At 37.5% G+C, this 18,469-nt stretch overlaps 1 protein-coding gene and 1 long non-coding RNA gene across 3 annotated transcripts in view; one reads left to right on the top strand and one right to left on the bottom strand.

Moving 5' to 3' along the window:
* LOC115211051 (phosphatidylinositol 4-kinase beta) overlaps positions 1 to 17,938 on the bottom strand; it is a 135,880-nt gene extending 117,942 nt beyond the window's left edge. Inside the window, exon 1 of one of the 2 annotated variants that reach the window (XM_029779926.2) lies at positions 17,768 to 17,938. The gene's annotated coding sequence lies outside the window, so the exon portion shown is untranslated. The remainder of the gene's footprint in view (positions 1 to 17,767) is intronic. The other variant, XM_029779928.2, reaches the window with a different exon arrangement.
* Positions 1,735 to 7,844, top strand: LOC118763174. The gene is made up of 3 exons (XR_004998940.1): positions 1,735 to 1,976; positions 2,173 to 2,320; positions 7,454 to 7,844. It is a non-coding gene; the product is annotated as an uncharacterized LOC118763174 (long non-coding RNA).
* Positions 17,939 to 18,469: the final 531 nt, after the last annotated feature.

Here is an 18,469-nt window from a genome sequence, read left to right as displayed (position 1 = left end):
TAACTATATAAGCATCTTTAGAGAGTTACTTCCCTTATATATGCCAAAAATGCATTAAAAATGGGAAAACTTGATGGTAAATTTTTTTTTTAAATCGTAGACTCATCGTAGACGTGCGCTAATACCCAGAAGGGCCCGATATGAATCACGACTGTAAGATACCTGGTTTTGGTTAAACTGCACCGCAAAATGTGGGAGTAGTTAGGAATCTAAATCGTAGGAGACAGACAGCACACAACCTCGCTTTCATATATAAAGATATCTTGCCCATTATCCAAAGTTTTCAGTTTTAATCCAGTGTTCATATTAACCTTTATCACCTAACCTTCCCCACCACAACAGTAATTCTACCATTACAATGAGTAATTTATAGTTAACCAACCAGTGGGTGCAACATTTCATCATGATTAGAGTGTTCCCATAGATATTTGAATATGTTAAACTTTTCTTTTCAGAGTTAACAGGTTAGTGATAAAAAAATTGTGAATGCTTTAAAGCATTTTATACTTTGAATGGACATGGGGGTCCACCAGAATGAAATAACAACCAAAGGGGGTCCATGAATAAAAAATGGTTGAGAACCCCTGCTTTAAAAGAAGAATAAAATATGTTACAGGTTAGTGGGGGGGGGATGAAGTTAAACAGACAGGGTAGACAAGAGTGAGTTGGTGGGAGGTGATGTAAGGAGCCTAATCAGGTGGTGGTGGTAGGGTCTGAAAACTTAAATTGTGGTGAAAAATGCTGTAGCATTTTCAGCTAACAGTACTGATACAGCATCAATAAAAGACAAGAACCCTAACAACAAAAGAGAGCAGTTGACTACAAATATTTTCCAATCTATAATTTATTTTTGACAGAAAAATTTAATTTTTCCTGCTGCTTGATTGAATAGGAAAAAAATGAAGGCTGAAGAATGAGAAAGAAAAAAAACATTGACTGCAATAATAGTAAACTGTATGTACCTACACTGCACACTCCACCACACATATACACACAATACCAATGTACTTATGCTACACCCACACAAACTGTATATACACTAACCACAGTTCTCAGGCTTCACTGAAAATGCAGTTAAATCTTTAAACTACAATGTTAGCTTTAAAAAAAATGGACACATTAAATATGATTGTAGATATGGATTCTATAAGATATCACATCCATCTAGGTTAGGATCTTAGATACACTGTCCATGAAAAAAATGATGGGATAGTCAAGGCTAGAATGGCTTTTGATCGCAGGGCTGCTGCTTGACCAGAACTAATCTGAAGCTAAGCCACTGTACACAGGATGCTGTATCTACTATATCCAAACACAAATATCACATGCACTGACACAAAGTTATATCAATGTCTTCACATTACACTTAGAAGAGAGCCAAGTCATTTGCCAATATAGAAATAGCAGCCAAATTTTCTTCAAACCACAAACTACAGTCACAAAGGCAGAAAAAAAAATTAAAATTAAGTAAAATAAAATAAAATAAAATGAAAGGGATAATAAAGTTTTAAATGCATATCATCCTGAAAATAGGATGGGGTAGTCATGGCTGGAATACCTTTGATCACATAATTCTGTTCAATCAGAGCTGACTTAGAGCTAACTAATCAACAACGCCCATACTCCACACAAATCAGGTGCCATATCACACTACACATTATCCTCACAAACACAAACTTCTATCAACCAGTCTATACATTACCTACATACAACCAGTTTATACAATACCTGTACACAATATCAAACCACACACACACATGCCCATCCTTAACTAATCTACACAGGTATTGACTGTCTTAACCTGACTTCACGCAGTAGTCACTGTTTTGTACACTTGCTTAGACACAGCAACATACTATACCTACATAGCATCTGCTAATACATTACATTATGCATAGCATCAAGCCGCACCTACAATAACATATAACCCACCTAATCGCCAACACAGAGTAATGGGTTTCCAGTCATGATATAAAGTATGAAATTTTATGATATAAAAAGAAATTTTTTAAAAAAAACTAAGTTCCATGACCCTACCCTGCATACACTGCAACCCTTCATAACTCCCACCAAATCTAAGTTTTCATTTCGTTTTTTTCCCCTCCCAAACTCTTTATCTGTGATTTTTCAAACTGAAAGTTAACCATACTCATCCCATGCATTTATCCCTAGAGACCCAGTTTAAAGCAACCTTAAAATAGACCACAAGCACTGCACCGTGTCTGTCTACCCATGAGATAAATGAATGAAAAGATAAACACCCAGGTAGGTGGGGAGAACCTGCCTTACTTTGATGTTGAGTAAACTGTGAATCAAGTAGGTGAGTTTTGTAGTAGCACAAATGTATCAAATTAATTATTCCCAATGACTAACCTAAATATTTTTAACCTCACTGAAACCTTATAGTTTAGTTATGTTATCTTTTGGGCTTGACCTTCCCATGTACATATGATGGTAAATATGTTCCTGGTAAGCCAATTAGTCTACAACATTTTCCTTGACTCTTTGGTGGGGGAGTTAATTGCTTTCTTAAGGGAGGAAGGGCAGCTTCCATGACTCTTTTCAGGGCTGCTATGCCAAGAGTGGTAGAAGTCATTCCCAGACTGGGGATCCAACACCAATGATTTCAGCCTGTAGTCATTAAATGTTAACTTTTGTGTGTATGCATGCAGGTTTTGTTATATACCCAAATGATATATAATTTGCCTCAACAAGTTGTGAAATAGTTCTGTGCCACACAAGCATACAAAAATAAATATTAAAATGATGGTGTGTGTGTGCATCCTTATGTTTACTTATATATGCTTGTGTGGCACACAAGTATCTCACAACTTGAGGCAAATTTTCTATAGATGGATGCTCTTCCAGTCATCAACTTTCACCTGTTTCCAAGCAAGGAAATATTTTCCTTAGTCCTTTGAACAACAAACAGATGAATGACCAAACATGTTTTCACTGAAGATTGTTAACAAATAACGCCATTTATATGAATGGTGGCTTTGTTTACAATTAGTCTGCAAAGATCAAGAGAAGAGTAATATACACACCCCCGCATATATATTAATATATGATGGCCTTCATACATGCTTTCATTCACAAGTCATTGGTTGAGACAAGATGAGAGTAAAAGACGAAGGTGATGGGCAATGGAACTGAATCCAAAGCCACATGACTACAAAGCAAACTGCTTCACCACACTGCCATGCCAATAGATATATATTATAACATCTATGCAAACATAAAATATGTTAAAAAGTAAGATACAGGTAATTGGCTTGTATATAGATAGAGCTAAGCTGTCAGCAGGTATGTGAGGTCAGTTGATAAGGTGAATCTTAATTACAGTTGTGGTAGATGACAATTGACAATCTTCATTCAAGTATTAACTTTTAAAATACTATACTGGAATAATGATTGTCAATTTTACTTTATCACCAATCTCCTTTAGCTTGTGTCTATATATGTAAATGTGTTTATACATATGTGCATGCATGTATACATATATGTTTGCGTGTGTGTGTTATCATTGTATAACTATATCAACCTGACCATCAGATGCGGGGTACATACTGCTGGTTACAATGTGCTTCTTAGGCAAGCAGGCTAATATCCCTTCTGAACAGGGGATGCCAGTCCATTGCAGGGTCACCCATTTACAGCTGCTGAGTGGGTCGAAACAACACAGAATAAAGAGTTTTGCTCAAGAACACAATGCAACGCCTGTATGGGAATTGAAATCACAATCTTGCAATCATGAGTGCAATACCCTAACTACTACGCCATAAGCCTTCACATACATATACATACACACATGCAACTATGTATGTGACATGTTTTAGTATTCCAACAGCTTAACAGAACCAATAAACAAAAAAAAACCTGGCAGGCTTTATATATTATATATATATATATATATATATATATATTATATATATATATGATCATCAACGTTTAACATCTGTTTTCCATGTTGGCATGGGTTGGACGGTTTGACTGAGGTTTGAAGGGCCAGCAGCTGCACCAGGTTACAATCTGATCTGGCAATGTTTTTACAGCTGGATGCCCTTCCTAACGCCAACCACTCCGAGAGTGTAGTGGGAGGAATTTCTATTTTAGTATATATACTACCAAAAATAGTACTATGTCTATATGTGTGTATATGTATGCATACACACACACACACACACAGAGTAATCCCTCAACTATCACAGGAGTTATGTTCCAAAGCCTCCCACAATAGGTGAAAATCTGTAAAGTAGAAACAGTACTGTACTGTATATTTTTTTAAATTATTTTTATAATTTGTATATATTTATTTTATTACAAATGCAAAACAACACCACGGAAGAATCGACAACATAAGCTTAAATAACAAACTGCAATTGGTGATCCACAATATGGCAAGGGATTACTGTCTGTGTATATATGTATATACATACATTATGAAGTGGACATACAAGTATCTGGATAGATACACATGTAAGCATGTGTATACACATATATGCATACACACACATCCATAACCATATTTATAGACACACTTAAACTCACGCATCACATTAAGGGTTTTTTTTTCCTTTTTGACCACTGTTTCCTCCTCTCTCTCCTTCACCCAACCACTCATACTTCTACCATCAGCTTAGCTCTATCTATACATAAGCCAATATCACTGTGTATCTTACACATCCACACATTATGTTTGCATAATTTGAAGGATGGATAGATAATCTTCTAATCCAGTTCGTATGGAGATTTGGGAAAGACAAACTGGAAGTGAGCAATAGAAAGAGGGAAAATGAGGGGCGAGGTACAGAAAAAAAAAAGAAAGAGTGTGCAAAAGTGCTATAGAGAATGAAACTAAGCAGAGAGAGAGAGAGAGAGAGAGAGAGGGAGAATAAGTGAGAAGGATTTAACACTTTTAAAAAAATATCAATTCTGTTAAATAATATTTATCGACTTTATTACTATTTTGTATTATTTGTTTTTGCATTATTAATGTTTGCTTTGTTTGAAATTGATTTACAAAGCTCTGAGATATTTTCAGTAACCATAAAGTAGGTTTATTAGAGTGGAAGAGGAGAAGTAGCTGAATATAGGGGGTTCCTTGATGTTTGATGGCTGTTATTAATCTGTTTAGGAAAGAACAGCGACAGAGGAATATACATAGGCTGGAATGGTAGCATGGTACATACATACATATGCATAGACGCAAGGAAATCGTAAAAAGACAGACAGACCCCGCTGACAGTTAGACAGACACAGACGGCAAACAGATAAACATACATACACACACACACAAGATGGTAGACAAATAAACACACCCGTGCTGGTAGGCAGACACACATGCACACACATAGAGGATAGTGCAAATACACACACATACAGGATGGTATGTAGAGACACTGAGAGATGCAGGCCACCCAGTTTGTAGGCAGAGATGAAAACAGACAGGAAGACAGACAGACAGACTGACATATACAAACAGGATAACATATATACACAGGATGATAGAGAGAAAAGAGACAGACATACATAGATAGGGTGACAGACAGACAGACACTGACAGGATGATAGATAGATATACACAGTGACAGACAGACAGAAGGCAAATTCAGACAGGATGATGGGCAGAAAAACAAGAAAAAAAATCAATAAAACCTAAGTTAAATATGAATGCAGAAATGTTAGTTTAAAAAAAAAAAGAACTTTTTGAACTGTCTTGTTACTGATTAGTAGTAGTAGTAGTAGTAGTAGTAGTAGTAGTGGTTCATTATTGTAAAAATAATAATAGTCATGGTGGAGATGGTAGCAATATTTAGTTGAAGTGGAGCCAGTACTTTGCAGATAAGGTGGCAGTAGTACTGCTGATACCTGTATTACTACAAGTACAGGGTGGTCACTGAAAAACTGAAGGGTTTGAAAAAGTCAGAACTTGTTTGTTTTCAATCTTTTTTTTTTTTGCTTGTTATCAAACAGGGAAACAGATCCCTCGCAGTCAACTATCGCCCAATCTCACTCACCTCCCACATCATTAAAGTGTTTGAAAGAGTGTTAAGATCAAGGATAGCTGACTTCCTGGAGACCCACAAGCTCCTAAATTCAAATCAGCATGGCTTTCGCTGTGGCAGGGACTGTCTAACACAGCTCTTACACCACATTGAAGATGTACTCAAAGCCTTGGGAACAGGTTCGAACTCTGACGTCATATACCTTGACTTCAGTAAAGCGTTCGACAGGGTGGACCATAACATCCTACTCTCAAAATTGGCAAATGTTGGAATCCGTGGAAAAGTTCTACACTGGATTCAGTATTTCCTAGCAAATAGAACACAACATGTTGTAGTTGATGGAGTCCACTCAAACCCAGCAAAAGTCACCAGCGGTGTTCCCCAGGGAACTGTTTTGGGTCCGCTACTCTTCATAATTTATGTAAACGACCTTTCCAGTGTCGTACATCACTGCAAAGTGAAAATATTCGCTGAGGACACTAAGCTCCAGCAAATCGTCGATGAAGAAGCAGACCGAACTCAACTCCAGTCTGATCTATATGCTGTGAGTCAATGGGCAGACAGAAACAAAATGCAACTGAATGAGGGAAAATTTGAGCTGATGCATTTTGGAAGAAATTCCTCACTAAAACAACCATACTCTCTTCCTTCAGGGGAACCGCTCACAGCCTCTAACAATATCAGAGACCTGGGTGTAATTGTTGATGACGATCTCAGTTGGAGTGCACACATCAACAAGAAGGTCGATACAGCTCGTAGGATGAGTTCCTGGATCTTAAGAACTTTTCGGTCCAGAGAACAAGGTGTCATCATACCACTTTTTTCATCCTTTGTACGGCCACACCTTGAATACTGCTGCCCACTGTGGTCTCCTCACACAAGACAAAACATCTCCAGAATTGAGTCACCCCAGAGGGCTCTCACTAAACAAATTGAAGGCATGGCTGCTCTCGACTATTGGGATCGCCTTAAAGCCTTGAAACTTTACTCCCTCCAGCATCGCCGTGAGCGGTACATCATTTGTACGATGTGGAAAATATACCGCCAACTTTGCCCAAACGACCTAAACATTAGCTTCAAGGTTCATCCGAGACTTGGACCACGGGCTATACGTCCCCTGCCAAATTCAAGATCACAACATACATGTACACTGCAACATAATTTCTTTTCCTCAACAGGCCCTGCCCTATTTAACATTGTCCCGAGGGAGATCAAAGAGGAAAAGGATCCCATCAACTTCAAACAGAGTCTGGATAGATTCCTTCAAAGAATACCAGATAAGCCACCCATAATTGGATACAACTCACCCAACAAGAACTCACTACTTGAACAAAACTTGACTTAAACAGGATTCGAATAATCCTATCAGGTGGTGCTATTAAGTTAGACATGGCCTGGACCAATCTCTGGTCGAAACATATCTAAGTTTTATCTAAGTTTTATAGGGAATCCCTTGGAGATTAAAATGGCCATGTATTATGTCCAGCAACGAGTAAAACTCATTGAGTTTTTCTATTCCAGTGAAAAATCAACAATTCAAACCTAGAGAAAATACCAGCAACATTTTACTGTCAGAATATCTTCTAGTGATAACATGATTTGGAACCTAATCACCTGGTTTGAAAGAACTGGATCAGTCAGCAATATTCCAGGAAGAGGTCCTAAGCACACCATGCACACTGAAGCTGTATGGCAGAATGTCCTTGAGGATCCATCAGCCTCTACCCTTCGTCACTGCTCAACTTGGCATCGCCAGAACATCACTTCAGAAGATTCTGAAACTGCATTTTAAAAGGTTTCCATCCAAATAAAATAATTAAAAAATTTTTTAAACCACGTGTTTGTAAAGGTTATCCTTGCTTTATATCATTCAATCTTTCAGGGGCCACTTTGAAGCAAGCTACTGTTTGGTCCCTTGGCCGGCCAGCTCTGATAAAATAAACATATGACTGAAGGTATTCAAACTGTAACAGTCACATCTGTTCATATATTAGGGACTACATAGTCTAATGTGTCCTTCTTTTCACTTAGGTGTTGAGGAATATTTGCTTTTTTTAGCAGGTCAAGCAACCATACAGCAGTTCCTACATTGTCGAATTATTAGTGGTAGTTGTGGAGGGGATGGTTGTAGAGGCAGCAGTGGTTAGTGGTAGCAGTAGTAACAGTGATGATCAAGGTAGTAATGATACAATAGATAGTAAGAGAAAGAATATTAGAACAGTACCTAGACTTTAATCCAACTAAATAGAAAGTATATCAGACACCATTACCTATTTCTTTATTACCCACAAAGGGCTAAACACAGAGAGGACAAACAAGGACAGACAAACGGATTAAGTCGATTATAAAGACCCCAGTGCGTAACTGGTACTTAATTTATCGACCTCGAAAGGATGAAAGGCAAAGTCAACCTCGGCAGAATTTGAACTCAGAACATAATGGCAGACGAAATACGGCTACGCATTTCGCCCGGTGTGCTACCATTTCTGCCAGCTCTCTGCCTTAACAGACACCATTACCACCACCACCACATCCAACACCTCACAAACTCAAGTGGTAGGTGGCACTCCATAGAAAATGAGTAATGAGAGAGGGGGAGTGATAAAATCCACAGCAGAATTACTTTCATCTCTCTAGTTAGACTTTTCACACATAAATTTTAATTTTACATTTGATAGGATCTAATGAGTGAAAGTGAGAGAGAAAAAGAAAGGTTGATGTCCAGATCACACACTTTAAAATAACCTACACACATATATAGATAATTACATATATTCCCATTGTACAGAAATATACACAAAAACACATTCACATTATATAATGAGAAAGTGCACACACACATTATATAATATTAAAAAATGTTAGTTTGTCACATGTCTAGAGGTTCATCAGATTGAAGCTTATCCTGGATTCTATGACATTTAAGCAATTGTAAGAAGTCTAGCCTCTAGATGGGAAGTCAGTTGATCACAGTGTTAAACACAACCATCACTGGCACTCATCTTATATGTATGATACAACTTACTGACGGCTACAGATTTGATTCATGATTGGAGAGATGTTCCAGTTTGACAACAGATAACAACATTATGGTGGAATAGATCTGTATATAGAGCTATAAAAATTTTAAAAGATTGGCATGGAAAAACTAGGAAAAAGAAGGCAGCAAAGAACAATATCATGTGGCTAAAGAGAGGAGCCAAGAGACAAATGTACAAGGGGGTGCTGAAAAGAGTATTGCGAAAAGTCTGGTTGGAGGCCCAACCATCTGAGAGTTCTTTTACAGGGCTTAGAAAAACAGAAGAACCACTGTAATAAGTGTGTAAATCTGAGAAGGGAATATGTTGAATGAAGTCATAATAAACTGATCCTCTTGAATTTTCTTTTACCCAAACCCGGCAACTTTTCAGCCTCACCCCCTCGTGTATACAGCTTGAAGAGAAATAGAAGGCAATAGATTTATCAGAGTTCTACAACAAGAGGATCAGGAGCATGAGGTGCTTCAGACTGTGACAAGGTAAATCATACCACCGGGGAAGAGAGTGTTTGAAATGTTACTGGTGCACTTACCAGTGTTTCATCATAGTCAGTTTATTTAGAGACAAGACCCAGTCCCAACAGATTGCTCTCTCTCCTCTAATTCATTCACTGCCATATTTGATAGGCTGAACATACTGCCCATTTTTATACCACCATCTCACATTTATCAGAGATCACTCAGTTGCAAGTATCGCCAACCAAATATACCTCTACAATTAATAAAACCTCTCCCACTCACATTTTCCTGCAGGCATACTACCTTGAAGACATTCAGATTAGGCATCGGTTGCATCAATCTCACAAAGAAAAAAAAGAGATGAGTCAAGAACTTGGATTAGTCAAGAGCACTATACCTTACCAACACAGGCTAATTGGATACAAATACAAAATACATTCATTCACAAAGGAGTAATACAAAAAGAACCCTAACTGAATTATCATCCTCTTTTTTACACTTGCATGTGTCAGCTGAGAGACCATGCCACATGCCCCTCCTAACACCAACTCCCACCTGTTTCCAAGCAAGGCAATAATCTTTCAAGTTATAGTATAATGAATAGCCCAGGCATGGTTACACTGATAATTGGAAACAAAATTCCTCATTTGTAGAATCATTTCTTGAATAAGATTAAGCAACATGTTGAGATGCCTTAAGAAACCCAGACATGCTTTCACAGTGCACTGAAAGCAAAGGACACTGTGTGGAACAGTGAGACTTTTGTTTACAATAAGCAAGTAGGTGTGAACAGAAAAGGAAATACAAACTCACTCAAACACACACATATATATATATAGGTTTCTTCAGCTTCCATCTACCAGTATTACACACAAGATACTGGGTAACCTGTGGCTATCGTACAGGACACAAGTGGACAATATCCATGCAGTGGGACCAAGCAGAGTCTTAACTACATGTTTCCAAAATGAACTTCTAAACCATACCACAATGCCTGCACTTACAATCATGTGCAATACATGTGACAGTAATCTAACATGGTCAAAATCTCAAGGGTTCAAATCACCTGAGGAACTAAAGAACATTTTTTAGTAGATTATTGACTGTGTATGTTTCTGTATTACTGAGTCTGATAGAAGTACATATATGTGTGCACACACGTTTTCACGAGTTTAATGGGTGCTAGGAAGCGTATAAATTCATAAATTTTCAGAAGTGTATGTTTGTGTACATGTGTGTGTCTAGGAAATGTATACACCTGAATGAGTGCAATGTATGAAAGCTTGGGTCATATGATGTGTGTGCTAATGTCTGAAAGTCAGTGTGCAGGGTCGGGGAAAGAACAAAAACATACTTCTCTGTGCTATAAATAAACCTGTCTGTAAGTGTGTATGTATGCATGTGTTGATACAGAAGTTCCAGATATCAGTGCATTGCCCTCGTCAACCATGCAATGAAGATGGCATATCTAGAACACTCAAACCAAAAATAAAATAATGAGTACTCATCCACTGTAACTGCAAGATGGATTGAGGTGAAGACTGGAATTGAGGTTGAGGTAAGAACAGGGGTAAGCTGACAAGCCAAATAGAATAACAGGATATAGAAACAGAGAGGGCCTTGGTGAGGATGATAAGGGCTAAGACAAGATAAATAGATAGTAGTAGAGAGTAAGACTGAGATAGAAATGGAGAGACTAAGCAAGCAGTAGTAGGGACTAAAAAGGAGAGGGAGTGAAATAAAGAGTAAGGTTGAATTATTTTCAATTTATCTATGTGTGCTTTATTTTTTTCGAACCATTCCTCCATATTCAGTACCCATGTTTTATTATCATACACTGTACCCAATACACAGGTATCTTACAAATCTGCCATTCATTTGGAGAGAGATTACTGATGCTACGAGCAGATATAATAAACTACCTGAGCTTTTTCCAATCCATTCTTACGCTGGCTATTATGCATTCAGAACACCTCCCTCCACAGCTAATTAGGTCACCAAAGTAACAGAAAATATAAATTACTTCTGAAGAATTTTCAAACATTAAAAAGAATATATTTCATGGGTGCTCTTACTGCTCACTACCTACTCCTGCACATTTGTTATATAGTCTTTCTTTTCTTTCAGCCTACCTGTGACAGTACAGCAATTCTTTGGATACTCCAAAGGATTTCTTACCTAATATTTTTCTGCATACATAACCACCTCTTTCATGTCATTAGATTTTTTTTTATTTTCTTTCCTGCAAGCTAAAGTTTTCTTCTTTGCTAGGTTTCCTTTGAGGCCTCCCAATTCATGACTTTCCTTTCACATTTGGAATTTCTTCTCCAAATCCTTTGGCAGATTCAACATGCAGGTCATCAACATACAGTTCTCATGGACAACTGGTCTTAAACTCTACTTTTATGGCTTGGAATATAATCATAAACAGGAGGGGGTCGAGAAACAAGCCTCGGATGGATACTAAATTTCTTGCTGAACTCACTGCTAACTCATCTTGCTTCTCAGCACATGATTTGCTTATCTCTCACAAACCATTCTTCTACGCCTAGTTTTCTTGGCAACCATCAAATTACAGAACATGATACTTGGTCAAAGGGCTTCTGTAAGAAGGCCAGGTGTAGTGACATGCTCTTAACCAAGAACATCTCCTGCAGATGTCAAACCCTCTAAGAGACATCAGTAGTATACCATCTTATTCTCATCATCCTTTAATGTCCGTTTTCCATGCTGGCAAGCTGCAAAACTGCACTAAATTCGTCTGATTTGGTATGGTTTTTACAGCTGGATGCCCTTCCTAATGCCAACTACTTTACAGAGTGTGCTGTAGGCTTTTACACAAAACTTTCAAAGAGAAATCAATAATTTTGTAAATGTATGTAAATAAGGCATCAAACTGCAAGAAAATTGAACCATCATTCCTTTTCCAGGATTCTGAGTAGTGTTTAGAGCAAAAGAGCACACCAAGATGTTATACCTATCATCCTGGAGTAAAAGAGTAGCTGGCTTCTATAATAAGTGACTTCAATATCAACAGTTAAAGACATTATAAAACAGAATAAAGTAGAAGCATTCATTGCTGTAGCATACGTTTTTCTGTATCATGTGACTCAAACCAAAGGTCACATGATCAGGATTATTTAACATAACTAGGAATTCAATGCAGGAGCTTGGTTTATGGAATTATTACAGCTTTTGGAGGTAAAAGACCTCATATGACTGGCTTTCCTAGAAAGAATACTTTACTTGGACTTAAATACATACCAGACTTATAATATCGAACAACTTTTAAGTTATACAAATGAAGAGCGATCACACATACACAGAGACACACGTATATCTTTCTTCAACTGCTGTGCTCTGTAGCACATCAGTGTCCACATCTACTATGTTTTACAGATTCTATAGATAGTGTTTTTAGCATGCTAAATGAGAAGGGGCTATTAGGCCCTCAATTAACCCTCCTTTGTGTGCTGAAGGAAGAGTACACTGGGAATAATCCCCTGCAACCCTCTGAGGGAAGGAGAAAAGAATGAACACCAGTATTTGACTTCTGTTTTATCAACTTTCAACAGATGAAAGGTAAAGTTGACTGTAGCAGGAGTTGAACTCTGATCACAAAGAGCAAGAACAAATAGCACATTGCATTTGCTAGATGTTATGTTCTAACAACTGAGTCAAATAATTGCCTGAGAGAGAGAGAGATAGTTGTATGTTTACATGAGTGAAATAGTGTGAAGTGGCATAGAATGTTAATAACAAAGAGGAAGTAAAACAAATTTGTCAAATAAAAAAAAAAAACCAGGCCAAATGAGACTAAATCATGACTAATATTTTGTAAACTACTCGGTCATCTTTTCTGTTCCTCTATCCTATTGTATCCTTCATATTCACTTTGTACCTTAACCTCATGTTTCTATTTCCAAATGAACAAACCATGTCCTCACTTCTTCAACAAGATACCTGTTCCTGTTCCTCTATCTTACTTTCTTATCCCTTAATACTATACCTCACCCAGATGACAGGCTCCTGTTTTGCAGATACTTGATGACCTCACCAAAGCTAGTGTCTCAAAAAAGCACCCAGTATACACAGTGAAGTGCATGGCATTAGGAAAGGCATCCAGCTATAGAAACCAAGCCAAGGCAAGCATTGCAGCTCAATGCAGCCATCTGGCTTAATGTTTAAGTCAAATCTTGCTCCCCCTTTTTTCTTTCCAAGTCTTGCAAGTTACATGGCAACCCCACTAGTACTGATGGCATTAAAAAATAATCAAATACACACAGTAAAATGGTTGGCGTTAAAAACAAAAACATGCCAAAGCTGACTTGGAGCACGATGCAGCTCTGTGACACACTGGATCCTGTCAAAGCGTCGAACCCATGCCAGCATGGAAAATAGACGTTAAATGATGGCACAGACATGACTTTAATTCACAACTAAATATAAGAGCACGAAACAACAAGGCGCCTCCTCTACGTGATCTCCAGATTTACTAGAAATAGCAGCTAAATTTTCTTTAAATTGTACTGTCTTAAAAATGGGATTTATACACTGGATGTCTTCCAATATACACGAAACCTAAAAAGACGAGGTTATAACGATTGAAAAAGTATGTGAAGTTTGTGAGAGCGTAGACGTTTCTATCCAACCATATGTATGAGAATCTAAAAAAGCCCAAAAACTGCGGACGCTGATAGACAGCCGTTTCCGGAATCTTGTTGAAGAGGTCTCTGAAGAGATCTGGCCAAGCACCAGCCCTGCCTCTTGCACATAACGAAAACGGAAGGAAGAAAGAACACAAAAAAATAACTATATACTTATAGTGTTTATCAAGTGTTTATCCGTTACATACAATCCATTCCACCAGGCGACAAAAACAAGTTGAATTTTTAATTTATTTTATGCCTGAAAGATCGCATGTAGCGATAAACGAACAGCGAAGGCGAAATCACACACACAGACATACACATATATACCACTAGTGTGTATGTATGTGTATATATATAAATATATATATATATATATATATATATATATATATATATATATATACTCGTGTGTGTGTGTGTGTGTGTTATAAAGTAACGCATTTTGTCTTTGGGGTTATTTATTTGGCATTTTACTGTCTGCCAAAGTTCCAAAGGTCTGCTAAAAATTACACTTGAGATTACTAGGAATTTGATCCTACGCATGACAGAAACTAGCTCCTACCTATACAAGATAGAGTAGAGAGACGGGGGGGGGGAGAAAGGACATTTTTCCTCGCCTCTAACGATGGTAACATTAGATGACAGTGTGCGTGATGTGACATTTATACGTTTGTGAGTTAAAACGTGAGACAAGAAAATATTGTGCATAGGGTGACATGAGAAAGAAATAATATGGGTGTGTGTATGACTCCACAGCGTGTAGGATAGACAGTGGGGGGTCAGGACAGTGTATATGTGTGTCGTTTTGATATGTGAATGTGACGTGAAAAAAGCGAGGGTGTATACGACTTGCCGGTGTGTAAATTAGAGACAGACATAACAGTGTGTTTTGACCGATGTAACATGGGGAAAAGAGATAGAGAGAGAGTATGGATATAAACTATGACGTTTATAAGAGAGAGAGAGAGAGAGATGCATGACAGTAATTTGTGTGAGTGTATTGGTTAAAGATATGACTTTAGAAAAAAACAGCAAGTTGGTGAATGTGTGTAAAAGAGGAACGGCAGAGGAATGTGAAGATCGCTCGCTCTCTGACAATGTAATGTGAAAGACAAGAGAGCGATGATATTAGAAGAGAAAACCAAGGAGGAATGAAAAGAACGTGTAATATGTGTATGGAGGAGGGTCTATAAATGCGCACACATATACTTATGATGGCATTAATGAGAGACAAGGGCTGAACGAACAATAGTCTGTCTCAACCACTCACCTGTCTCTCCATGATTTATAGAGGAATCGTGAAGCATTGCGGTACAAATAATAACAATAATAATTGTTTCTAATTTAGGCACCACTAAGCTAGCAATTCTAAGGAGAGGACTTGTTAACATCGACCCCACAAGTACATGACGGGTACTTTATTTTTATCGATCCTGAAAAGGATGAAAGGCAAAGTTCACCTCGAATAATATTTTTTTGTGTCATCATGAAAACATTACAACTGATATGAAGAAGAATAAATAATACTGTGATATTCGTGCCTTCACCAAAAGTCAACAAACCGGTTCCAACAGATAATACACGAACATTAAAACTGAATAATATACATTTATGGGCGCGTATGTACGCACGCACAGTCACAAACAGGCCAAAGCTTTATATTATTGCAACCACTCTTATCTTTTAAGCATTCTTTTGTCAAATGCAGATGGTGGGGGGGGGGGTGCACATTTTGAGACCCATGCAAGCAGCCCCTTTCCTTCATCCCAGGCATTCGTAAGATACCCTTACTCCCGTTCTTGCATTATTTGTTATTAAGTTTCGATTAAATCATAAAGGCCACTGAATTCACGACCTCAGTGCCACCCCAGCACTATTTTATCAATTCTCAAAAAGTAGAAAACTGAGAATTATGCAGTCGAGTAAATTAGAACTGCAGAACATCGAACTATGAAACCAAGCAGTGTACGAAGACGTGGGTTTCGGATTCGATCTGTGTTCGCGCGGTTTAAACGACATGCCGAGATTCGTTCGGTCGAGATTAATAAAATAAAGTACCAGATTGAAACAAGCACAGGGAGTCCTGGTGAACGACTAAAACACTTGAAGGCGATGGTGCCCCAGCATGACCGGACTAATGAGTGAAACCAGTAAAAGAATATAAATAAATGTAAAGATGTAGGTTGAATATGTTGCTTGCTTACTGACACTCTGGTAGGTACATGTATACACACACACACGTATACACGTCATGTATACACACACACGTATACATGTCATGTATACACACACACGTATACATGTCATGTATACATGTCTGTGTTATTAGTGTCACGGGTGCATTTCTTCAGTTATGTCTCAGTCATGTGTCTCTGACAGAATATGGCAACTCAGCTTCTTAATCTTGCAGCTATCATTTGTTTTCAATCCTCTTTATCCTTTCTCTCAGCTCTTCACACCACATCACATTTCACAACAGGAGAAACTTTCTAAGCAATCGATGAAGCGACCCTTAAACAAGAAATCGTTCCTCTCCACCAAATTACATAGAACCGCTTTTAATAATAAAAATAGATTAAATACACACGAGATGGTCATGACTGGACTCTTTTTAGATAATGAGTTTGTTTGATCAGGGTCAACCTAGAAATACTAAAAAAACTACAACAGTGAAACTAACATGAAAACGACGGAACCTCTACAGTGTCGCTCCAACGGTTAGAAATAGTAGCCAAATCTCACTCAAATCAGACCTCACTATCTTAAATATAGAATATATTGGATAATATAGTCACCGATATAAAATAAGATAAGAAAGATAGGAGATGGTCCCGGGGCGGACGCCTTTCGCTAGAAATGAGTTCGATAAGGGCTGGAACTAATATCAACAGAAATGGTGTGTCTGTGTATTTTCTTTAGCCATCAGACTGAATTTATATATATATATATATAAATGGATGTATAACAGTCGTAAGTTGTCTGAACACAGAATGCATTCACAGGCGAAACACTGAGAGTAACACCAGATTGAAGATCGATTAAAATATTAACCTCAACTAAGGTATTGAGTACATTTCTCTGACAGCACCAAACACGTAATATATATATATATATATATATATATATATATATAGTGTGTGTGTGTGTGTGTGCCGTCACGACATACAAAATAATTCATGTTGGTTATTTCGATATATAATAATAATGACATACATAAAATATTGTGTATGCGTAAATGTATGTAGATATAGATAACAACAGCAAGTTACGAGAAAATAGGAAGGAAGGCCCCTATATATCAATATCTTCTGAAATATATATATATATACATGTATGTATGTCATTGATATACGGACAACAAAAGACGTGGGTAGCTTTGGTGTGTGAAAGACAAGAATATAACGAAATGGATTTCATGTTGTCCATTGCCATCACTGTCATCATTATTCTTGCTACTATTTGCTCCCAGTTCTCTTTCTAACATATTTTCTACTGTCATACTTCCCTTTTCATAAACTACTTACGCTCTACATCTATCTATCTATATATATTAGACATGTCTATGTGTTTCCCTCTGTAATAATCGTTTGTTTCAAGACAGGAGCGCTTACCTTCGTCGCAACTTTGCCATGGTGGTAACAGCCTCGTTTTCATTCACACCTCCACACTTCACCTTTGACCCCGATTTCCCTTCAGCAGCCTTTCACAAACAGACCTCTTTATTTTAGGATTCCTATTTGATTTTCTTTCTTGTTTTCAGCTCGAAGCGATCTTGGGCTTTTAGGAGTATGTGTATATATAAAACTAATAATGAAAGCGAAAGGATCCGGGCAAAATACAAAAATAACTTGGGTTTCCCTAGTAAACGAAACGAATACGTAAATTCCTAAAAAGTTGTTTAAGGCATCATATGTAAATACACCAGTTTAATATTGTGTTTGATAAAATCTTTTCAAATTTATTTTTATAACATTTTACAGATGTCTCCAGTTATATTATAATGATAATAATAATTGTTATTATTGTTGTTCTTTTTTCTTTTGACTTTCAGAGGCTAGTTTACTTTTCTGGTAATCTTTTCTGATAAAAGTGTTTACAACTCAACCTGTAAGGAATTAATACAGTACGATTATTATTTTACTAGCATAAGGCGGCGAGCTGGCAGAATCGTTAGCACGCCGATCAAAATGCTTAGCGGCATTTCGTCCGTTCTTAGTTCTGAGTTGAAATTCCGTCAACATTGACTTTGCTTTTCATTCTTTCGGAGTCGATAAAATAAATATCGGTTATACACGGAGGTCGATATAATCGAC

This window comes from Octopus sinensis, linkage group LG4 (genome assembly GCF_006345805.1).
Source record: "Octopus sinensis linkage group LG4, ASM634580v1, whole genome shotgun sequence".
Taxonomy (NCBI): Eukaryota; Metazoa; Mollusca; class Cephalopoda; order Octopoda; family Octopodidae; genus Octopus; species Octopus sinensis.
The sequence above is the reverse complement of the archived record's forward strand: the minus strand, read 5'-3'. Positions and strand labels throughout refer to the sequence as shown.